We start from the raw sequence: 19,852 nt of genomic DNA on the forward strand, positions 1-19,852 counted from the left end.
AGTTAATCCTTTAACTCCAGCAGCTGTTAAAAAATATCCTCGTGGATGCAAATAAGTCTCTAATTGGTGGAATTCAAGGAAATGTAATAATACAGTGAAATTTTTTAAAAATCAGGCATTGAAAGGGGGAGATTAATATTTGAGCACCGTTTACATCATGAGCCAGTTAGTCCCTTATGTGAAGGCATCTACAGGATCATCTTCCCTGAACTGTCTCAGTCAGCAGTGTGCATAAGAATCACCTGGGGAGCTAAACATATAGCCTCCTGGACCCCACCCAAGATATTCTCAATCAAAAGTTTCAGAATGGAGACAGGAACCTGAAATTTAACGAACATCCCAAGTTAAGATGCAGGCAGCTTTATAAACACTACCCAAGACTAACTCTGCTTTGTGGAAGCTTTTTTTTTTTTTCTTATGAAACCACAGATTCTCTAAAAGCTCAAAGCTCTTTTATTTTTCTGTTTCTTCAACTTGGGTCCATGGCAGTGGTTGTGAGGTCTAAGGCATATAAGTCAGTGCTGACATATAAGTTATGTGTTTAAAAGTCAGAAAAAGCCTGTGCTTACAAAGAGCAAATGATCTGGTATGAGAATAACAACAGATAACAGACTGCAAATGTCTTAACAGCTTACATTTGTATTTTTCCAAACTATCATTCCACTTGATACTCTTCCTCGGCTAACCTTGAGGCTCCATGTAAGCAGGAAGTGAAGGCTAAAGCAGGGTTGAACACATGCCCCCAACACACATACAGAGCTTGGAGGCAAAGACTGGGAATTTATTGGTTCCAGGCAGTTAAGGACACTTCTGACCAATCATTCACTTCCCACTAAGATAGCCAAGCAGAAACTTCAGGGCCCACATATGACAAAGGATACAGACTTTATAGAATTTGTTTAGAAGAGTCATCAAAGAAACAAACAGCAGCAACAGAAAAGCAATAGCAAACCTTGGAGAAAAGGAAGAATCTAACTTCCAGAGTTGTTACATTATATGATTTTATATGACCAGTTTTCAATAAAAAAGTACAAAACATACACAGAAAAAGGAACATATGGCTCACACATGGGGAAAAAAAAAAAGCCAGTCAATAGAAGCTGTCACTAAGGAAGACCAAACACTGGATTTACCTCACAAAGACCTTAAATCAGCTGTTTTAAATATGTTCAAAGAATTAAAGGAACTAAACGTAGCCAAGGAACTAAAGGGAAGTATGAGAATGATGTCTCACCAAATAGAGAATATCAGTAAAGTGCCAGAAAGTATGAAAAGAAAAAGAAAAGAAAAGAAATTATGAAGTTGAAAAGTACAATAACAAATTTTAAAAAAATTATTAGAGGGTCTCAAAAGAATTTTAAACAGGCAGAAGAAAGAATCAGAAAACTTAAAGACAGATCAATTGAGATTATCTCATCTCAGGAAAATAAGGAAAAAGAATAAAGAAAATGAACAGAGCCTCAAAGAGTGACTAGACACCATCCATCATACCAAAATAAGTATAATGGGAGTCCTGGAAAGGAGGAGAGAGAGAAGATAAAAAGAATATTTGAAGAAGTAATTGTCAAAAAATTCCCAAATTTGATGAAAAACATGAATTGGCCCATCTAAGAAGTCTGATAAACTACAAATAGGATAAACTCACAGAGATCCATACCCAGACACATCATCATCAAACTGTTGAAAGTCAAAGATAGAGAATCTTGAAAACAGCCAGAAAAAAGGAATGTATCATGTATAAGGGTTCCTCAAAAGATTAGAAGCTGATTTCTCATCAGGAAACGTGGAGACCAGAGGGAGTGGGATGACATATTCAAAGCACTGAAAGATTATAAACCAAGAATTCTATATGCAGAAAGTTATCCTTCAGAAATGAAGGAAAAATGAAGATATTTCCAGTTAAATAAAAACTGAGAGAATTTGTTACTTGCAGACTTTCCCTACAAGAAATACTAAAGGGAGTCCTTCAGGATGAAATGAAAGGACAGTAATTGAATCCGTATTAAGAAATGAAGAACAGTTGTAATATTACAACACGGGTAAACATAAATGGAATTACAGTAAGTGTAAACAGACAAGCACCCCAGTCAAAAGCAGAGATTGGCATTACAGATAAAATAACATGATCCAACTCTATGATGTCCACTAGAGACACATTTTTGATTCAAAGACACAAGTAGGTTGGAAGTAAAAGGATGGGAAAAGATATACCATGCAAACAGGCACCAAAAGAGAGTTGGAATGGCTATCTGATAGCAGACAAAATAAGATTTAAGACAAAAACTGTTACTAGAGGCAAAGAAAAACATTTGATAATGATAAGAGAGTCAATCAACTAAGAAGATATAACAACTATAAACATATATCCACCTACCTACAGAGCCCCAGAACACTTGGAAAAAATGATAAAATTGAAGAGAGAAACAGACAATTCAACAATAATAGTTGGAGACGTCAGTTCTCCACTTTCAGTAATGGGCAAACAACTAGACAGAAGGTCAACAAGGAAACAGAATACTTGAGCAACACGATAAACCAACTAGACAAAGCAGACGCCTACAGACACCCCACCCAACAGCAGAATACACATTCTGTTCAAGTGCACACGGAACACTCTCCAGGGTAGACCATCTGTTAGGTGATAAAACACATCTCAATACATTTAAAAGAAAGCCATACAAAAGATGTTCTCTGACCACAATAGAATGAAATTAGAAATCGATAACAAAAGGAAATTTTGGAAATTCAGAAATCTGTGGAAATTAAGTAACACACTTCTAAACAACCAATGAGTCAAAAAAGAGACCACAAGGGAAATGTAAGAAATTGAGATTAATGAAAACAAAAACACAATATATCAAAATTTATGGGATCGAACCAAAGCATTGCTTGGAGGGAAATTTTATAGCTGTAAATGCCTACATTAAAGGAGAAGGTCTCAAATCAATAGCCTGACTTTCCACCTGAAGAAACTAGAAAAAGAAGAACTAACTAAACACAAAGCAGGAGACAGATTACATAATTAGAATGGAAATAATGTAGAGAATAGAAAAATAGGGAAAATAAAAACAAAAATAGGTTCTTTGAGAAGACTAAATTGACAAATCCTTATCTAGATCATTTAAGATGAAAAGAGAGAAGGATCAAGTCACTAAAATCAGGAATGAAACAAAAGACATTACTAACAATCTTACAGAAATAAAAAGTGGTATTAAGAGAATCCTGCGAAAAAATTATATGCCAACAAATTAGATAATGGATATTAAATGAGAAATTCCTAGAAAGATACAAACTACCAAGACTGATTCAAGAAGAAATAGAACATCTGAATAGATCTACATCAAGTAAAGAGATTGCGTAAAAGTAAAAGAACTTCCCACAAAGAGAAGTCCAGATGGCTTCATTAGTGAATTTTACCAAATGTTTAAAGATGAATTAACGTTTCAGAAAAGTGTCAAAAAAAAAAAAAAGAGGAGGAAGTAATTCTCACATCATTGTATGAGGCCAGTATTGCCCTGATACAAAAAAAAAAAAAAAAAAAAGGCATCACAAGAAAAGAATATCACAAAATAGTTCTTATGGGTATGTATTCAAAAGTCCCCAGGAAAGTATTAGCAAACTAAATTCAGAAACATATAAAAAAGATTGTACATCACAACCAAATGAAATTTATGCCAGGAATGTAGATTGTTTCAACAAATGAAGGTGAATTAATGTAATACACCATATCAACAGAATAAAGCATAGAAACTACAAAATCATCTCACAAATACAAAAAAAAAAAAAAAAGCATTTGACAAAATTCTTTTAATACTCACCAAAATCCCCTAAGGGCTAGATATAAAATATGTATTATTAGCTCCATTAGGTAGGCAGAGAAATCTGAAGCTCAGAGAGGTTAAGTAACTAGCCCTAGGCCACAGTGCAAAGTAATAACCAAGCTTTAACATACATGCTGTTACCCAAACTTCATATAATGCTCACTCAGCAAAGCTAGAAATCGTTAATCTTTTAGAAATGCATCTTAATTCTGTGGGTAGTGAGAAGTATAGTTATTAAATGAACTGTCAGTTTGAAGTGAAAAACAAATTTTTCAGTTTAGTACAAATGTATGCTCTTTTGGAAACAAAGCTGATACCTGACTGAGGCTCCTGTCTGTGTATTACCCATGCCTTTCAGCATGTGTTATTTGGAGACTGGATGGGCTCCATGGCTGACTCAGTGGCTTCATCCGACCTGCGTCTCCTGGAAGCTGTGTAATGCTAGAGGAGAGGAATGCACTGAGGAGAAACTGTTCTCTCAGACTCAGAGGGGCTGGCCTTAGACCAATTCCTGCGCTAGGGAAGCGTGTGGTCCCTTTTACATCATTGCAAATATTCTCAGAGCCCATCTCCTCCTCTGCCCCTTGCTGGGAACAGGCATGATCCCAGCGGGCAGACAGAGTAGCAGAAAGGAGGCAGGCAGCCAGCCCAGTGCTCTCCCGCTCCCCCAGGGGAGTCCCGCACGTGCCAGGAATGAGGTAAGCAGTGCATGCATCACCAAATTACCTTTCCTTCCCTAGCAGGCTAAATTTAAACTGCCAAGAACTCTGAAATGAGATGAGAAAGGAGGTAGGGAGAGTGACAAGGTCTGGACTGGAGAGTAACAAGCAGTACCCAAAGATCCCAAAGAGGGAGTCTTGTGATGAACTCAGAGCATCTCCCTGGAGTTTGCAAGAAAATCCTCTATGACCCTGGTGCTCCATTCCCTCGGAAGATGACTAGAGAAAGATGAAGTAAAGGACAGATCAGCAGTTGTGTCAGAGGCCTGCCATTAGCAGATTTATTTTCTTATTCTTGAACACTTGTTCCACTGTCATAGCAGAAAGTCAAGTAGATCCAAAGAGGAAAGTATATTATTAAGCTTTGGCTGCCTACAGCACTCGTGTAAAATTGACAAAATGAAACCTGACCAAAAAAAATCACACAGGAAGAGACCTGGAGTTTCTTGGTGGCTTGCCAAAGACAAATTAGGTCCTTTTCGTAAAAAGATAAGCATCCATAAATCCACAAATGGTGGTAAAGACAGAAGTTCCGTGCGAAATTATGTTAAAAAGTGATACTAGGCAAATCCACAAGGAGGCATTAGATTCAAATTTTTTCAAAGCCATGCATGCAAACTTTGATATTAACTGGCTTTCCGGGTTTTGAGAGCAATGAATCTGGCTCTCTGCAAAGGAACACAAAAAGCATGAGCTCATAGCACCAGATGGCATCACACAATGGGGGGAAGAGACACGCGGGGGGTTGAAAAGAACAAGTTGTGGTCTATTTTTAGTGATTAATTAGCTTCTTAAAGGGCCAAGGAGAGCCACTTTAATAATGCCATAAAGCATAGAAGAAGATATATAAATATGCTGCACAAGGGTGAAAAATGGGGCTTATGAGCTGGCGAATTTCTGTTGTTTCTGCTGGTTGCAGAAATAAATCAAATTCCAAGCTAAGTTACAGAAACCCACACTCTAGGTTAAATGAGGAAGAAAAGTGAAAAAAAGCAGAAGATGTTGTAAAAAGTCATTAGGGTCAACCAATGAAGAGGCAGTTGCAGTCAGCCAGACTTGGATTTGAATCTCAGCTGTGTGACTTCTAGCAAATTACTTAACCTCTCTGAGCCTGGGTTCCCTCATCTGTAAGAGAGGGAATAAAGACAGACATAGGGTTATGGTGAGGGCTGAAAGAGACGTAGCATAGGATGTGGCCCACTCTAAGCACTCTACAAATGTCAGCATTCAATTATGAGTTATCTCAAGGCATCTGTCCACGTTCACCAACAGAACCATTGCCACACTCTAGGAGTCTGTCCCCTAAATGAGTATCGCAGAGCAACTCAAGTGCACATAGAGATAAAGAGACACATGAAAGAACTGCCTGAACAATGGTCTAACTAGTGGCTCTTGTGTTTCCTCTCCACTCTCAGCACCTCTCAGAAGACCATAAAGAGTCCATTTCACTCCTAAACAGCAGGCTAACTGGCCTCCTGGCCAACTACCTCTCCACCCTCCATCCCACCCTGGCACCACTCAGATCAATCTGCTGTGTGAAGATCTGGGGCCGCTGCAGCCTCGGTTGCCCATCTGTAATGTAGAGCATGAAAACCTTTCAGATTTTTGCTCTATCCACCTGTCTTTTACAGTATCATGAACTTAAAAGGTTTCTTTATATTGATAACTGTAAGTGGAACACAGTTTTACTTGCCGTAATGTAACTATGTATTTATTTTATAATTATGTATTTATTTAAAAATAAAGCATCTGAACCATAGTAAGTGCTACGTAATTAATTGTTGAGTAGCTTTAATGCTGTGCAAATGTACCAACTTCCACACTTAGGCAAACAAATGAGAAATCTCTGGTGGTCCCTGAGAGCAACAAACCTGGGGTTTTCATCATCCAGCTGTCTTGCCCCATCCAAGAACATACCATCAACTTCCCCCTGAATCAAGCCCAGGTTATGGACCTTCATCATCTATCTCTGTCCCCGACTCACTCACACTTACCGGTGACTGGTCCGCAGGTGCTACCCCCACCCCGCCCAGATGTGTCCCCTGGCAGTGTCGTGCCCATTTCCCCTATATCTACAGCCTTCACCCGATGACAGTCCAAAACCTACTCAGCCCTCCAGGCCCACAGCCTTCATTCAAAACGTCTTCCCTGAAGACTGCAGCCCACGCAGCTCCCTCTCTTCTCTGGCTTTATTTTGATGTTACAGGCAGAGCCACACAATCTGGCTCTAATTACTGTCTTTGTTATTTCCGAACAGATCAGAAAGTCTGCCTCCCTCTGGACGTCCCAAGTTCCTTAAGAGCCGAGGCTGTGACTTTTTTCTAGGTCCACGACATTTAAAAAGTTGCTTACAGTGGCTGATGACTACGGTATAACTGACGCTCAGCTTCTCCAGCAGGTGAAGGGGTCCGTGAACAGTCTGCATTTCGAAGGCAACCTGGGATTCCATAACTGGCCCATGGCAGAGAAATGAAGAAGTCTTTCCCCACAAGCTCTGCCTGCACACACCTCAGTTTCAAGAGGAAAGACCAACTGTGGGGTCACAGGGCAGGCTGGCTGCCACGTTCCCGTCCAAAAGATTTAATTTCAGAGGGAATCGGGTGCTCAACAGACAAAAGAAAAGGTTTTCCTCATCACCTCCATGAATGAGTATGAATAGCCCTCACTTAGATAAATAAACCAAGGACAGTAGCTTAAAGCTGATGTTTAAGCCCCAAATGACCAAAACCAGGGCTGAAGGGCAAACCCATCATGAAGGAGAGAGATATAAAATCAGTAGATCTAGCGTGGCACTGTCCAGCAGAAACAGAATCCAAGTCACATACACACACATATGTATAATTTTAAATTTTCTAACAGTCATACTACAAAAATAAACAGGTGACATTAAGTTTGATATATTTTAATTTAACATGCAATCAATATTTTGAAAATTATTCATGAGGTATTTTACACACTTTTTTCACACCAAGTCTTTGAAACCTTGTGTCTATTTTCCTCTTAACACATCTCCTTTCAGACAAGCCTCATTTCAAGTACTCAGTAGTCTCACATGGCTGGTGGCTGCTGTACTGGAGGGAGGAGATTTCCAGATGAAGGTGAGTAAGACTCCAATTAAAGCAAAAGCAAGTGCCTGAAAGGTGTGAACGTTATTCTTTCCTTAGATTCTTTCTCCACAACATACTAGCTTGTTCAGCTATAGCTACTTATTTCTAACGGAGAATCAACTTTTTAGAAGCATGGGATTATATCTGTGTTCACTCTATATTCTCTTTGGAGCAAGACAGCCTGGATTTGCATTCTGGCTTCATCACTCACTAGCTGTGTGCCCTTGGCCAGTTACTTAACCTCTCTGGGCATCAGCTTCTTCAGCTGTAATAATAGACAGTGATAGTCTATCTCACAGGAGGATTAAACATATAATACTTACATAACATAAATATTTGTATAATACTATTAGTGCAAACTTCCATCATCATCATCATCATCATTATTATAACTACTACTACTTTTACTGTTACTATTTTATTTACCTGACAAACCTAGACAACTGGAATATTCCTTAAAGGCAAGACTCAGGTGAGTTCCTTTAACTGTAAATACATCATCTCTAGGGTCCAAAGAGGGAGGGTTCAGGCCAAGCCTGATAGATTCAACCTCTTGCAGAGATTCTGAACATCAGCTTAAAAAAAATAGTGACAGTAGAGAAAACAAGAAATAACACTGTTCAAACAGGTCTGATCCTGTACAAAGGTGGAAACTGTCATTCGGTTAGCATAGTGGATGATGACTGGTTTGCTGAATTAAAATTTAAATTTCCTTTAATTTAGTTATTTTGCTGGGTCTACAATAAAAAGTAATAAAATATGTAAAACTTGAAAACCAAAGATTCTCAGTTTCTCAGAACCATCACGGCATACATCAGTGACTTAGCTGGTGGGTTGGGGATTTACGATTAGAAGCTAAAGAGAGGATGTGATTTTATGTGGCTTATGGAGGATTTCAGCCCAGCTGGCTGGGCAGTCTCCCTCCCCCTCTCACTTTCTCTCCCTGTTTCATCTTCTTTCCTTTACCTGCTCTCTCTAGCAGGAGACGGGAGAACCACAAAGGGGAGACAGGTCCTGTTCCTTTTCTCCATCTCAGAGTTGCCAGCGTGGGAAAGGGGGATGTGATGATGCCACTGGAGAGAAGGCAGACTCATCAGGAACCAGCGCTGCATCCCACGCCTTGTTCCCTGAGCCCCGTCTCACGTGAAACCAAACACAGCCACCGCCTCAGTGGGGGCAGGGCCGCCACGCACTGTGGTAGCTTCCCTCCCACAGGGGATCCCGTGTTACAGGGACAGGCCAACAGTCACTTCTAGTTACTCTTGCCCTAGTCACAACATGCCGACCTCAGAGAGATCGATACAGTCTGGACAAAAGCTGTCTTGTAGTACACGGGTCTAAAGCCGTTGCTAACACGCACCTTAAGTTAAAATCTCCTGGATTCAGGAAGGCACCCAAACAGTGCAGGAAGCAAACTGAAGCTTTCTTCCCTCGCCAATCTCCACGACCTTTTCACTTAGTGTGAGCATCGATGAATATAATGTATTTATTTAATCAGAAGGTTAAACCTCTGTACTCCAAGTATTGGGAGAAACTTGGGAATATGGGTTTTTTCCTGCGTCTAATATGCGTGTGTAAGAAGCAGCATACAAGAATGCAAACTAGAATATTGGCTTTGGAGCAAGCTGTGTGACTTAGAACAGTACCCTGCACCATTCTGACCCTCCATTTCCTCACTTGTAAAATGGTAGTAATACAATCTCAGAATTGTCATGAGGGTCGAATGAGATAACAAAGTGTCCTAACCATGCCTAGCCCACAGTTGAAGTTAAATAAAGGGCAGTGTCCATCCACTCGCTCTCCTCCCACCCACTTAATAAGCCAGACCAGGAAAGTGTGAATCCTGACCTGAGGGACTACAATACTTGTAATTTCACCCTTGTCTCCAGTACTTGGGAAGAAAATTATTGGCCTAGGATCAATCACTACCTTTTGCCCTCAAAAGTCAACCATCTCCTCATTTATTCTTTCTTTCATCTGTTCATTTGTTCAACAAACATTTATTTAGCAAGTGTCTTTTAGATGGAGGACCTACTTTCTGAGTCTAGAATACAGTTCCACAAAAACTGAAAACTAACAACAAAATGAAACTAAACCATAACTCTGAAGTGGGGGAGGAAGGAGAAGGGAGGGATGGAGGGAGAGAGAGAGAGAGAGACAGGGAAAGAGAGAGCTCCTGCCTGCTACATGATGACCTATAAATACTGATGGCTTTAGCAGTTTCCCAACTACTCAGAAAAGAGCAACTTACTGGAGAAAGGCTGCCCATTTTAGAGTGGGCTGGCAGTGTCTGGGGGCAAATTATCCTTAAAAGCAGTGCACTCTTGGCCCCTTGCAGGTGCCTTGATAGAATCTTTCAAACTGATCTACACTTTCAAAAGTACGTGTCCTTCCTGAACATGAATCCTGGACCAAGCTGAATTCACTAATTCCCACTGCACAGGGAGAGGAAGAAAGCAACGCTTGGTGGGGCTCATTTATGAAAATTCAGACAAGGGCAACAGCTCTGCTCAGACTGTGAAAAAACATAAACATATTCGCTCTCGTGAGCAATGTTCTCATGTCCCCTTCACCAGATGGGCTGCTGGATTTATGACGGGATGTGTCACAGAGACACATCAAGATAAATGGAAACCAGGAGCCCCTGGAAAGCCAGCTTCAGGATCTAAGAAGAGAGCCTTTTTTGTTGCTGGCTTGCTCAGTGATGGAGTTGTACTCCCAGGTTCTGATAGATGATTGAAATCAATTTCAAAAAACACTATAAGCTGTTTTTAAACAATATTTTCAACAGTTTCTAAGTAATGATCAAGGCTAAGGATGATTAAGCAAAACTGCCCAGTCTGAACGTCACTTCCTTTTACCTCTTCAGCTCACCCTCTCCTAATCAGGTGGCCTGGTAGGTACCAGAGACAAGAAACAAAGGAGCCATAAAATCTCCAATTTGGATGCATTATCAAGGATTCACTCCAACAGGAGCTGGGGATGGCGCTCACCACCTTCCGGTGGCAAGAACCTTATGGCAGAAGAAGCCAAATCTCAAAGCACTGGCAGCCAAGGCAGGAAGATGACAGTCGGGGCAGGGTCCTCTGTCTTTGGCAGCCTTTACCACTATTTCCCATGTGTTTCCCAGCTCCTCCAACAGCTCCACAGGCATTTCTAAATCACGGCATGAATGTGCAGCCAGAGAAGCATACTTCCGAGACCACCCGAACTGCTTCAGTAGTTACAGGGAAATGATAACCACACTTTTATTTATTATATAGCCGTGACGTGGTATTCAAAGTGCCTTCTCACGCATCCTTGTACGTTCCATGAGGCAGATAGCCTGTGCTTTTTACTTGCCTACGGCCACATAACTAAATAGCGATAATAATTTACCTAGGGCTTGCTATGTGCCAGTGGAGAGCTTTACCCACATTTCCCCCATGAGCTTGGTTCTGTTTGACAGAGGAAGAAACTGAGGCTCAGAGAGGTTAAATAATCTTCCTGAAGTCCCAAAGCCAACAAGTGACAGAGCCGGCACTGAATCTGCATCTGCTTCCAAAACCAGTCCTTAGGTATCTTCACAGACTTGGTCAGAGGAGAATCTCCATGACTACATCTGATCACGCCTAATTAGACCTCTTAAGTGGACAAGGACAGAGCAGGCAGGCACAGACTGACAGGTGGCATTGCTTTTATCATAATATTAATTTGGGTATCTCCATCCCCTTTGCTTTCACACTGCCCTCTACCCGCAAGGAAGCAGAAACAAAGGCTGGAGGAAATCACTGTCCAAACCTCTGCAGGCAAAGATTTCTTTACCTGCTTGCCGAGGTTTCCTGGTGCCTAAAACAGAGGAAAAACAGAAGGGGCACAGGAGTGGCTGGGGAGAAAGGGGAAGGCACGGGGAAGATGGGAGGGGAAGGAGGGCCATTCAGGGCAGAGATTCCACCCTGGCACCCCAGACACACACAGACCTCAGATGGGGGAGGGGTTTCAGTACTTGAAGTGAGGATGGGCAGGGGAAACTGCTTCTCGGTCCAGAGGAACTGCCACCTCCAGGGACCTCTCTGTGTGCGAGGAAATGAGGGCCCGCCCCCCAGCTGCACACTCTAAACTGAAGTCACCATCCCTCCTCCCACCAGAACTACCCACCTACCCACCTAGTTCAGGCAGTCAAAATAACTGGGCAGGGGTTGAGCCTGAAACAGAAAGGTCCTTCTGGCCCAGTTCCAATGACAGCGTGAAGGAGAGCTGTAATTCTTTCTGTTTTCCAACAGCGCTTATCACATCTAGTCCTCACAAGTCCTTGTCTGAGGACGAGGACAGGACCAAATAACTTGCACACAGTCCAGAGCTGTACCTTATTTACTACTGTTCTCACTGTACCTGCTGACACACGCGCACGCAAGCGTGCACACACACACACTCGCTGCCACATTTCAGCCCACATCTCATCCAAACATGCCCACAAAATGTTTCCAGCCCTAATTTTACATCAAGCAGCATGAATGATGTACACAACCGGGCAGGGGGAAGAAAAAGAGCCAAAAAGTGCCAACAGGCAGTTTTGCAGAGCATCACTTCAATCAGCTATTTGAGGATATGATGTTAAGAACCCGGCGAGGAGGCAGAGCTTATCAGAATCACAAAAATGAAAGGTTAACACCCAGCCCCCTTCATCCAGTCGGGTCAGCAGCCAGGCAATGAGCCTCTCGTCTGCTCCCTGCCCAGCCTCCCAGCCCTGGGCTGGGCAAGGCCTCTCATTCAGCTGCCGGCTCAGCCCAGAACTAGAGCCCATTAGCATTCCTATCACTCCCCGCAACCCAAGGGGAACAACTTCCAGCTGCCTTGTACTTAAGCATCACCCTCGGCACCATAAGCCTGAGCCTGTGCATAACTGACAAGGAATATGTTGATAAGGAGTGAGACTGTTCCAAGCTTCTGAAGGATAACTACGTAATTAAAAGAAAAACCTAATTTAAGAAAATTTGGAAGAAATGTTTTAAAACTCTCTGGCAACATCCTTTATGGATTATTCTCCTCTACAGAGACTTCGGTTTTGCCTTCATTTGGTTTTCAAAGCCTGGGGCTAGATAGCCAGTGTCCCAAGGCATCCACAGTCCTCAGCCCCCTCTGGGGGCCACTTTAAAAGCCCTGGACTAGAAGAAAGGCCACCTCCGTTGCCCCCAGGCTCAGAAGTACCTGAGATTTCTTAGGTTTGAGCACCTGGTGATGTCTTGCTCAGGATTTAACACACTGCTCTCTGAGGACTCTGGCATCCTGGCCAGCAGCTGCCCCTGCTTTTCTAGGGCAATGCAAAAGGACTCAGAGAACACTATTAATTCCCAGGAGCACCGATGAGCAGAGATAAATTCAGCCCCCGCAGCGCTCCCTGCTTCTGGCTGCACCACTTCAATGCCTGGCTGGGTTAAGACTGTGCAACCAGCCAGCCAGCTGCCAAAATGCACCGTGAGACACGCAGACAAACACACAGGGCCCCACTACCACACACCCAGAGGTGCACCACCTCCCAACAGACAACCTGGGCCAGCATTTCTTCATTCCACACGGTGCCCCCTTTTCCTCCAGGCTGGCTTAACACTACATTATGGCCCTGCCACCTGCTACCTTTATGAAAATCTCTTATTTAAAATGAGGCTGATAATGCTGATTTCACAGGCTATTCCAAGGACTATAGGAGATCAGGCACTTTTGATGCACGATCACCTTTAATCCATGCCTCCTACACTGCCCCACATGGTGACATCGAACTGAATCGGTCTTACCTTGCTCGATTTATTGAGGAGCTTGTCTCATCTCAGCTACTGGATTTTGTGACTTTTCCCCAATGCAATCCTATCTATAAACTAAAAATGAACACAAGTCCTATTCTCCAAGAGCTTAAAGTCTAGAGAGTGACAGTGGCATTATTGAAATAATAGCACAAATAGATGCAAAATTACAACTCTGACATTAAGGAGAAGCACGCAGTGCTCGGAGACCATGGAAGAGGGTGCCTGAGCGCTGAGGGAAAGGCAGAGCCTCAGTCCAGGAAGGCTGAGGTCCCAAGAACGAGCAGGATCATCCTCATGGAGAAGTGGTCAGGAACAAAGACTTGGATGAGGCAGGCCTGTGAGACTGGGGAGGGGTGTCAGGGAAGATGGCGCTAGAGAGGAGAGAGGGGCTAGATCATGGCGGATCGAGATGGTCTCTGTCATGAACCTCCGTGGAAGCCACCACAGACTGTGCATAACCAGAATCAATGGCATGATCAGAATTGACTTTTTAAAGCAAACCAACCGAAACACACTTCCCTCTTGCCCTAGCGTGAAGAATGGACTGGAGTGGGGGGTGGACGGGCAGAGTCATTTGAGTGACGGAAATACAAGCAGGTTGCTACAGAACTGCCCAGAGAAACCGGTTCCTGATGGCAGGGTGGTGGATGGGCAGTGACTCTCTCCTGGAGTGAATTTTAAAAAGGAGCCAGTCAGCCAGGTCACAGGGGCGGTAGGCATCAGAGGCAGGAATGGGTATTCCAGACAGAAGAACAGCCAAAGGCAAGGTGAGAGGTAAGGAGCATTTACAGGGACTGACGGACAGCAGGTTCAGTACCGCTGGAGCAGAAAGTGTGAGATGGAGCGTGATGAGAAATAGAGAGCTGAGAGGGAAGGTTGGCAGAGACCAGTCAGGGAGAGCTCCTGCTTGCACACTGCACAGCCTCCTCCAGCAAGTTATCAGGAGCCACAGAAGGGTTTAAGCAGGGCAGTGATAGGATCAAGTTTTATTTCCCAGAGATTATTTTGTCAGGTGGGCAAAAAAAAAAAAAACGGGATATGAGGCAAGACAGGAGTCAGAAAGATTAGCTAACTAGAAGGCTATGCATCCCCTGGTTAAAATACTCTGCAGATATCAAAAATGACTAAAATTGGAAGCTTCTTGTGGCTTCATGCCGGATATAAAGCAATATATATCGTATTCTCGCAAATATGTCTTTGTGTATATATTTGCATAAAGACTGGATGAAGAGAAATCAGACTTTTTAAACAGGATTATATACACGGTTACAGTTGATTTTTGTTTTCTTCTTGGCTGTTTTCTGCATTTTCTGTAACGAGCGTGTGTTTAGGAACGTTTATAATTAGAAAGAAACAAAGATGTAAACTACATCGAGGCAGCGTGAATGGTCCTATCAAACGGACAGCAACAATTTACATTTCGCTAGTGCCTGATATTTAGTGACCCTAAATCTTAAGCCTCAAGATAAATATCATTCTCTCTGGGTTCACTGAGAGGAAAATGAAAAACAGGGACGCAAGATGATTCATTTAACATGACACAAAGGGCTAGAGGCAGAAGCAGACAGGAACTAGGCAGATGCCTGTACTCTTGAGCTGGTCCAATCCTTTTTGCTGAGATATTATTTGAACAGCGCAGACCATGCACAATGCAATAATTAAGGTAGCCAAAATCATGAGAACCAGCCCAACAGACTGCATGATTATCAGCCCAAATCAACAAAGAAGTCAACCCAAAGCCATGGATAAATAAGACCAAAGGCTACATTCCTAAAAGGACTGTAATTCCAGAATCTTGAGCTCAACCATGACAGTATTTTTCTTGGGGGGGGGGGGGGGGCCAGCCTTAGAAGGGAAAAAGCTAAAAAGTTCAGGTTTTCGCTAAAAGGCACTCCCACAGGCGCCGTAACAGTTCCGAGGCCAACTGTAAAAGGTCAGAAAGTGGGTGATGGCCCAGTGGAATCCCAGCCTCTTCCCCAAAGGAGCTGGAATAATCCTCCCACTTGTCAGCACATCAAGTTACCGAGCCCATAAAAATTAACAACCCCGCACGTGGTGGCGGCTCTCCCTTCTGAGGAAGATGGCCCGCACCCTACCTATGGAGTGTGTATCTGCTTTTACTTTAACCACACTCCCGCGCCTCGTGGCCTCTCTGGCCTTCTGAGATGGTAGTACTACGCTATAGGGTGTAGATCCCTCTAAATAAACCTACTTTTATTCAAAATAAATAAATCAAAAGTTCATGTGTTAAAAAAGAGGAAAAAGCTAACACAAGTGGGACACAACAGTGGCACACTTAACGAGTTATCCCCTGCCCAAAAGGGTGGGACATACAGTCAGTCCCCAGTAGTTACATGAACACAATCCTGGATCCACAGCTACAGATATCAGGCCCTTCTGGCTCCCCGCTGTCCAGGATGAGTTCCTATCTCCCTCCTGGGCAGGGAAGCTGTGGCCCCAGAATAGCACCGGGTCTGGTCGCTTTTATTCCATGAGTGCCTAGAAAACACAGCAAAGAGAGCCCCACAGGAGACTGGCCCACGTAACACTGATTTTTTTTTTTAATTTATTTTAAAACTTCAGAAAAGCCTAGAGAAATCCAGTGGTATTTTTTTAAAAAATCTGGCTCCCATAGCCTAAAATAACATTTTTTGCTTTGCTGGATGGGTGAGGTGAGACAATGAGGAGGGAGGACAGAGGAGGCAGGACGCTTCTTCTCCAAACTGCCAAGCTTGCAGATTAAAGAAGTGCAGATTAGTCAGTGTCCACGTTTATGCTGCAATGGACAACACTGTATTTTGTAAGCTAATAAGGTGGCATCTCCATGTAAATACACAGAAAATGAATAACCAATTTACATTTTCTTAATCTACCACCAGTGGTCCTGAGGATCCAGGGAATAAAAATGAACTGGAAGTTCAGCATCCATGGGTCCTAATTCAACTTTGCCACTGCCAATCCCCCTGTCCCTGCGTTACCTAAAGAAGGTGGTGATGGGCTGTCATGGTGGAGAAGGACTGGCCGGCCAAGGCTGTGAACAGGATGACGTGTGGGGATGCCCTACAGATGATACCTGGCTGAGCCTGTCAATCAGCTGGACGCTCTCACAGATCCGCCCATCTGTCCTTCAGTGACCTTTTCCTATTTCTGAGCCCTCTTGTTGTCCCTTGGGCTCTGTCATTCTTGCCCTGCTCTTGTTCTTACTTTCTCCTCTAGGAAGGATGGCCACAAACATCATTCCATAAACAGGAAGCACCAGACACCTTGATGCTGTACTTAATCAATGGGTGGCGTATTGCAGCACAGTACACCCCAAAGGCCCCGGGCAGTGACCTGAGGAAGTCCTCATATTTCATTCTCAAGGGTGCCTCCTGAAACCTCACCTAAAGACTATTTGCCCTAACTCCAGACCTAATTCCAACTTGCTTCCTCTGTGGCCCTCTATTCCTACCCCATGAGAAGCAGCCAAGAGGAATGCAACAAGGGATAGCTAGATAGACAATGGAAGCAGAAAGAAGAGATACTTAGAAAAGCAGCAAGCATTAAAAAAGGGATCAGAATCAGCACAACCATTTTTGTTTAAAGAGTAGTGTACTGCATCATTTAGTTTTGAGGGACATCATTGTACACACCTCTGTATTCCCTGAGGGTACCTGAGTATTACATCATAGTTCATAACGACAACCTCGAATCATCAAGCAAAAGTTAAATTCAGTGCAGTTTCAGAAGGCAGAGACGTGCATGATGCATTGAGTAAGTATATCCATCCAGCTAGATAAAAACAAGTTTTTGATGCATGGAAGGGTAGGTTTTTTTTTTTTTTTTAATTGAAGAATAGTCAGTTTACAATGTTGTGTCAATTTCTGGTGTACAGCATAATGTTCCAGTCATACATATACATACATATATTTATTTTCATATTCTGTTTCATTATAGGTTACTGTAAGATACTGAATATAGTTCCTTGTGCTATACAGAAGAAACTTACTGTGTACCTATTTTATATATAGTAATTAGTATCTGCAAATCTCGAGCTCTCAATTTATCCCTTTCTACCCCCTCTCTCCCCTGGTAACCATAAGTTTGTTTTCTATGTCTGTGAGTCTATTTCTGTTTTGTAAATAAGTTCATTTGTGTCTTTTTTTTTAAGATTCCACATGTAAGTGATATCATGTGGTAATTTTCTTTCTCTTTCTGGCTTACTTCTCTTAGAATGACAATCTCCAGGTCCATGTATGTTGCTGCAAATGGTATTATTTCATTTTTAATAGCTGAGTAGTATTCCATTGTATAAATATACCACAACTTCTTTATCTAGTCATCTGTCAATGGACATTTAGGTTATTTCCATGTCTTGGCTATTGTAAATAGTGCTGCTATGAACACTGGGGTGCCTTTATCTTTTTGAATTTGAGTTCCCTCTGGATATATGCCCAGGAGTGGGATTGTTGGATCATATGGTTAAGTCTATTTTTAGTTTTTGGAGGAATTTCCATACTGTTTTCCATAATGGCTGCACCAAACTGGAAAGGTAGGTTTTAGCTATCTGGAAAACTCATCCTTTACCTCCTGATGCTTTAAATAAATCATAAAATGTAATAATTCAGAAAACTCTTTGAAATCATAAAGTCCGATCCTTTACTTTAAAAATGAGAAGGTGAGAGTTAGAGAGGTTTAAATGAATTTTTGTTTCACTTGCCAAGGTCCCACCAGTGGCAGAAAAGCCAAGACCAGACCAGTGGCTCCCAGTTCCCGGGGTTCCTCATCTCCCCACCCTCCTCATGGACACAGTCCCCTCCGTATATAAATGGTCATTAACAGCAGCAACACCAATGTTATTCTCCTCAATCACTTAAGCTTAGTCAGAGAACATGTCTCCTTCTCTTTGTAAAAACTGCTTTGAGTTATATGGTGGAATTTGCTGGTGCCTTTTCTTACAAATTCCATGAATATCACATTCCTTGTCATATGGTTACTACAGAGTAATTTCAGTCTCCAAGTTCATAGTCTCCCACGGATCTCGTAAGACTATTCCTAGTGTTACTGTTTGTAAAAGGGAACAAACAAAATCCCAAAAGAATGAGGAAACTTTCTAAGAAATATATTTTCCCAAATCAAGAGACCAAAGTTAAGACCAGTAGGGGATGACCTCCTCTCATTCTCCATGGAGGGGCCTCTCCCCCCTCTTTATCATCACCATTCAGTGCAGTTTTGTTCACCTATTTTGAACAGGTTTTTTTTCCCTCCTCTTAGATAATCTTCTAAGTCTTCCAGGTGATCAAAATGATGGGCCCAAGGTACAGTGGTATCCTCAACACCTTACACCATATCCATTCTGTCTTCTGGAACTCACCCTCGGGCTCTCTCAATAAGAATCAGCCTGACTGCAATGGGGAGGACACAGACGATTGTCTTATCTACCTAATCTCTGCTTTGTGGGGAAGGATTTAAGTAAAAACAACGGATCCAATCAAGCATCAGAAGTTGAGCAGGAGATTTGCCATTATCATCATTGCCATGGATGGCTAACAAGGTTTATCTGGACATACACTTTCATCCACATAAAGGAGAAAATTTGGGGTCAGGGGAAGTCATACCATGTTCAAAATTCTTGAGTAGGACTTTCAGTGAAATTAACTGTTATGCCAATTACAATATGTGGCAAATCGCCTGAAATATCATTTGGGGGGGGGGAAGAAACAAATGAATAATCAAGATTCATTAAATGAATTAAAGAATATGAAAAGGCATATATGTATGTATATGTAGGACTGAAACATTGTGCTGTCCACCAGAAATTGACACTTTGTGAACTGACTATACCTCAATAAAATAAAAGATATATCTCAAAAAAAATTCATAATATGAATTAAAGTGATCAGATATAACTTCCAGGTATTTAACACAGTGGATTGTTAAATTCAGAAAGCACATCTCTAAAACTTTCGAATAAAATGAATCATAATAGATAATTGTGGATTTCTCTTTGACTTCATGTGGACTATGAGTATTAATACTCTCATGAAGCAAAAAAGGAATAAACCTAGAACTTTTTCCTGTAACAAAGAAAAAGTATATGATTTCCTTCTTTCATCAAAATCTTTCAAAAGTTCTTCAACGAAATTTAAAATGAGCAAGTAAGGCAAAATTTAAGTTATACTATGCAATTTTCTAAAGGGTACTCCTTTTCTGCTCTCTATTATGAACTCTAACTTCAGTTCCTAAAAACCAGATATAACTTATTATTATCAATTCCCTGGGAAATTATCTAAGAAGAGAAAAATTATATAGTGGAGTCCTTTCAACCAAATGGCAAACACTGCTCCCACAGAAGAGAATTCCTGGAACAATATAGAAAGTCCTGCTTTCTCCTTTGAAAGCCTCAGGAAATGAAAAAGAAAATTAGCAATAAGAAAGCATGTCAC

General features: G+C 42.0%; 1 protein-coding gene across 2 annotated transcripts in view; it reads right to left on the reverse strand.

The window, feature by feature from the left end:
* The window catches only part of TMEM178A (transmembrane protein 178A), a 141,930-nt gene that overhangs the window by 14,605 nt on the left and 107,473 nt on the right, over positions 1 to 19,852 (reverse strand). The gene's annotated exons all lie outside the window — the stretch shown is intronic.

The sequence above is a fragment of the Camelus dromedarius genome, chromosome 15, assembly GCF_036321535.1.
Source record: "Camelus dromedarius isolate mCamDro1 chromosome 15, mCamDro1.pat, whole genome shotgun sequence".
Lineage (NCBI taxonomy): Eukaryota > Metazoa > Chordata > Mammalia > Artiodactyla > Camelidae > Camelus > Camelus dromedarius.